Source organism: Solanum dulcamara, chromosome 11 (assembly GCF_947179165.1).
Source record: "Solanum dulcamara chromosome 11, daSolDulc1.2, whole genome shotgun sequence".
NCBI lineage: Eukaryota > Viridiplantae > Streptophyta > Magnoliopsida > Solanales > Solanaceae > Solanum > Solanum dulcamara.
Window position 1 is genome coordinate 1,350,754 of NC_077247.1, and position 5,411 is coordinate 1,356,164.

The window sequence follows — 5,411 nt, forward strand, 5'->3', positions numbered from 1 at the left end:
CAACTTCCATTCACCCCGAGAAATAAAGGATATAGGTTGGGGTAAAGCTACTATTTCAAAAGAACCTTGAACAGTTATCGTCGGAATACTAGCACCGCCTAATTGAGATGGGAATGACTACAAGTACAACAGAAAAAAGTACGAGTACCCTGTAAAGGGGGGAAGTTAATGAGAAAATGGCAAAAGTAGAAGGAGGCAATTGAGGTGGTAATATATTTGAGATGGGCGTCTAAACTTCAATGAGATATCCTGCCAAACCAAGTTAGAAAAGGTCTGGAAGCCACCAGTAATTGAACGGAAGCTAGAATGCTATATAAGGCAGCGTTGAGAAGTTTGTGACGAGACCCTAAACAACATAACGCTAGAAGGAGACTGCGTATAAAAAAAAGGGTGTAAACAAGAAAGGATGTCGAATGAATTAAGAAACACTACGAAGGATAATGATAACATGCTAGACCAAAAGCCAAAATGTTAGCTATAGAGTTGGTCGCAAATAATGTTGCGATAGATATATAACCAAAGGAAAAGGAATAGAAAGCCTCTTGTGGTAGAAAATAGGGAGAACACAAAGTGAATAGAGGATAGCGGAACTAAAGGTCTACACCGATACTGGTTGTAAGATAACAGAGGAAGGGACAAGGCAAAACATAAAGACTTGTGAGACAATACTGAGGTAAATCTTGGGCTAAATTGAGTGCCCGCACATCGTAGAAAGGATTACAGTGAAACGCGACACGAAGACTTCCCAAGAAGGTCACCCATCCCAATATTACTCTCGCCCCAGCACGCTTAACTTCAAAATTCTGATGGAACTTAATGCGTTAGTGCTGGTGTGATCGCGCGAGATGGACGAATCTGAACTAGTGATGGAGAAATGATATGAGATTATGTACCCAGAGTATTATAATATACATTAAGGAAATGGTAACAAGGGCTTAAGAAAAACAAGAAGGTTTAGCTAATTGCTAATTGACGACGCACTCGAACGCCACAGCTCTTCAACATAGAGCTAGTTAATGAGAGGAAAACCGCAGAATGGCTATATGGGCCAGTGGGCGAGGGAATTCCGACACCACTTGGTAGCCAATTCTGAGGGCAAAAAAGCAGGACCCAAAAGATCGAATGCCAGTTAAAGTTCTGAAAGGAGTCGAGAAGGACTATACAAGGCTAACGGTTCACAAATTTTCAATGTCATTATGAACCTATTTTGTACTCTATAAGAGTAGGGTGCTATATGGGTTATTCTGAGTCGGCTAACGAATCATCTCATTTGCTTCCAAGCAAGACCACCTATGCCGCTAAAACTAGTTGAAGTTATATGACAAGGAAGTAGTAAGGTTCCGTGAGGTTTCCTCATCTAATATCCCAGATAAAGGGTCTTCAATTATAATTAACGCCTTGAGATCCGTCCAAGAAGAGATCAGAAACACAGACAAGTCTTAGTACTGCATTTCTCCCTCGAGCTACTAAATAGACTAAGCGCACTATTAGACGCTAGAAGATATGTCACAAGTCGGGAGATTAACTTCGAAGGCAGCCGGAATGATTATCCATCACTTATCAAGTTGCCTACAAGAATAATTACTACTCCAGTATTCCAATGGCCCCGACATGATTAAGCAAGCTATTGATTAAAAGCCCAGAGTCGGCAGGAATGATATACAGATAATCGACATCGACATACAGAGTTCAAGTTGAGAATTGGATGTTCATCATAGGGTCACCTAGAAAAGGAACTTGACCCATAATATGTTAAACGATATCAAGTTACTCATAAGGTGGGCAACGTGGCTGGTAAGTTAAGCTTACCACCTTATTTGGAAACTATACGCCCAGTCCATCAAATACTGACGAGTCACCCAGGGTATATTCCATAAATAAGGTCCAGGAGATGGAATCCTGTGAGGCAAAACCTATCGTCATCTTAGATCGACAAACTGGAAGATTGTAGACTAAAGACATGCCTTCCAGCAAGATACGATAGAAAAACCAAAACCAGAAAGAGGATGATCGGGGAACTGAAGAGAATATGAAATACAAGTATCCGTACCTATAACCGATATTTACAAGTAACCCTGACTTCTTAAATACGTGTATGAAGTATTTGTAGGGAAGTATGTGTTAAGAAGATCGCAAAAAAATCTCCCTACGATTTGTATAAGGTACTAACAGGAGTTTTGTCTAACATTCGGGGACGAATGTTCTAAAGGGGGGAAAGATGTTACACCCTACCCTTTTTAAACTTGGAATGTCTCATAAGTTCCTTGGACATTATCATATGAACCAGATATGCTACGACACAATCAAATGACTCCAACGAAGGGGGGATGTGATACCCCGTGGTAGAGAAGGTTTGAAGGGGAATCATAAGAATCCGGAAGGAATAGAAGGCGAAGTAACCAGTCATAGGACTCGACTTATCTACGTAAGCTACTAATTTAGAAATCTTACATACGTGAGTTACTTGATTACATACCAAGCTTATGTATCAAGGGTTTCATAGGCTCTTAAAGTGAGACGAGATTACGAACAAGATTACGAACCCACGAGAGAGGAAAATTTTATTGACACGTGGCAGCCTAGGAGGGTGACATGTGGCAGCACCTCAAGCAGTAAGGTGACCCACCTGCTTGGGTTCAAGTAGGTGACCCACCTGCTTGGGGGAGGTGGACCCCACTACCACGTGGTAGCACCCCATTGGCCGCATATTGAGGTGGCCCAATAAAGGCCTGCGACGTGTCACCCTTAGGGGCTGACACGTTTCACCTCATATATATATATGTGTATATGACTCTTAAGTGTTCATTTATCCAAAAATCAGTCCAAAACATCAGCAGCTTTGGGAGAACAACGTGAAGAAGAAAGGCAGCCATAGCTTGGAAGCTGAAAGGTGAGTTTTCTAATTTTCTCTTCGTGAATTAAATATATACGACATTCCTAAAATACGTGGAGGTGTATATATGTATGTTACGATGCTTTCAGAACCATATTTTCAGTTCTTCACTTGGAAAACTAAGAGAAACTTAAAGACAACGCTAGGGCATAAACCCATTTTTGGAGGGGATAGTTGTTAGTAATATTGGTATAACTTTTTGTGTATATCTTAGTTTTGGGTAATTCAATATGGTTTGGAAAGGTATTTCATAGGTATATAACTTTTATTTAGACTTTACAATCCAGTGTTGCTTTTATCTTCGCGAAAAAGGGTGATGAAGTGGAGAGGAAGTACTGCCCAGATTGGGTTTTGGAAATCCTACACGGACAGCTGTGAGTATTTTGGTCATATATTTTCATACAAAATTGATGTAGGGGTAATTAAAAATTTTTTGCGACCTTGATACACATGTCTATAACTTTCATTGAGGCCAAAAATCCTGTTTCCCTCAATTACTCCTCCGAAACTAAGCGACAATATAAGACAATGGGCTGCCCAGATTTCGCATTTTGATAGTTCTGGCGAGTTTGACAAGTTTAACATAAGGTAAGGTTTCTTCTTTAAATTTGAGCTTTATGTGTTCTTATGTAGCATGTTACACGCCCTATAGGTGGCTGTAAGTAAATATCATTGGAATACTTGGCGTTCAGAATAAACTAAATTGTAGTCGTTATAGTCGAATTGTCGTCAAGGTAAGGCGTTGTTCTTGTGAGTTGCTGCTGCACTGGTGTGGTGTGTTATTGTAGGACCTAAACATGTTCTAATATGGTATATGGTGATGCTGTTTTAATCCACATGACCCCCCGTTGTGTATAATTAAAGGCGTTACAAAATAAAGGCTAGACGCCCTATGGTGATATCATATTTTTGAATAAGTCGTTTGGAGTTTATGTTGTATATTGTTGGTATGAATTGCTGCAGGTTGTTGTTGTTGGTTGGCTGTAGGTATTAGGTACCTAATTGGAAATTCGTATAGGGCACATTATAGGGGAGGTGCTGCCCAATTTTCTTTAACGCCTTAACAAACTAAAGGACTAGTCGAGGAAACGACTAAGGAAATAGATTCCATTAACATTAAGGCGTAATCTAAGATGTTGGAAAGTTAAAAGTAGTTGATATTCGTATTACTTTCATATTGAATAGTTTGGGAAGACGAAGAGACGAGCAGGATAAAGGGTAACTCCCAAAAGGTATGTAAAGCTTTCTCTTGGCATGTTTTGGTATAAGTTCGTACAACTATCTTTCTTTCCTTTTGGCAATGTTTAGCCTTAAGTGAATTGTATATGAAGTGCGGAGATAATTCCATTCTCATAATTCTGAGTATGCCTCATAACCCCTACCCACTGTTCAGTATTAAAGTTCCTGTGAAGATTAAGTATTGCCTAGTAGGGCTTCTATGTGTTAGAATATAATGTATGGGAAGCTATCTCTCATTTCCATTGAGATGTATTTGATACGAAAATGAGATTACAATGCCATAGTGGTTCACCGATCCCCCTGAAGGGCCGGGTATGAAATATGTATATGAAGATCACCTGAAGGAAAGTACAGACCATATAGAGCTTATTCTCTTTCTTCTTTTTGGGCATGTCCTTGTTTTAGTTGTAAGTTGAATCTAATCTGAACTCCGAGGCAACTCCATTCTGAAACATCTCTTAATTACTTCTAAATATTGAATTCCTATTATAGTCGAACTGTTTCTCTGGAACTCTTAAGTGAATAGTCTTACTTTAGTATATGTCTAGGAACCTCGAGATATAATTATTATAGCCCCTAATGGCATTTAGAGGGCAACTAGAATGACTATACTGTTACTCGAATTCTTAAACAATAACTTAGTCCTCTATATAGTTGAGTCTTGAATAATGATTTAAACTGTGTTTGGTTTCTCACTACTCTACTCGTGTATACTGTAACACTTCTTCTCCGAGTCTCGGGCCAGTTGTCAGATTCGTGCAATTCACTACATTGTTCACCGAGTCCCTCGCTAGAGGGTCGGCATCCGTACGTATATATATGATGGCCTGGGGCTTGATACTGATACTGATACTATACATGATAGCCTGGGGCCTGATACTGATACTGATACTGATACTGATACTGATACTGATACTGATACTGATACTGATACTGATACTGATACTATACATGATGGCCTGAATCCTCATACTGATACTGATACTATACAGATGGCCTAGGGCCTGATACTGATACAGATACTACATATATGATTCACCGTACCCCTGAAAGGGCCGGCTATATTGAAAATATGAGTATGCATATTTCTATGATTCACAGAGTACAGGTACATGTTCGTGATTTGATAAATAGTTCCCCCGCTTCTCTATTTCGGATATACCTCCATTTGTATTATCTTATGTTTTACATACTCAGTACATATATCATACTGACCCCCTTTCCTCGGGGGGCTGCATTTCATACCCGCAGGTACAGGTACAGTTTTTGGGAGTTCGTC

General features: G+C 39.7%; 1 pseudogene; it reads right to left on the bottom strand.

Annotated features, from left to right (window-relative positions):
* Positions 1-724: 724 nt before the first annotated feature.
* On the bottom strand, positions 725-844 carry LOC129875311 (5S ribosomal RNA; annotated as a pseudogene).
* Between the last annotated feature and the right edge of the window lie 4,567 nt (positions 845-5,411).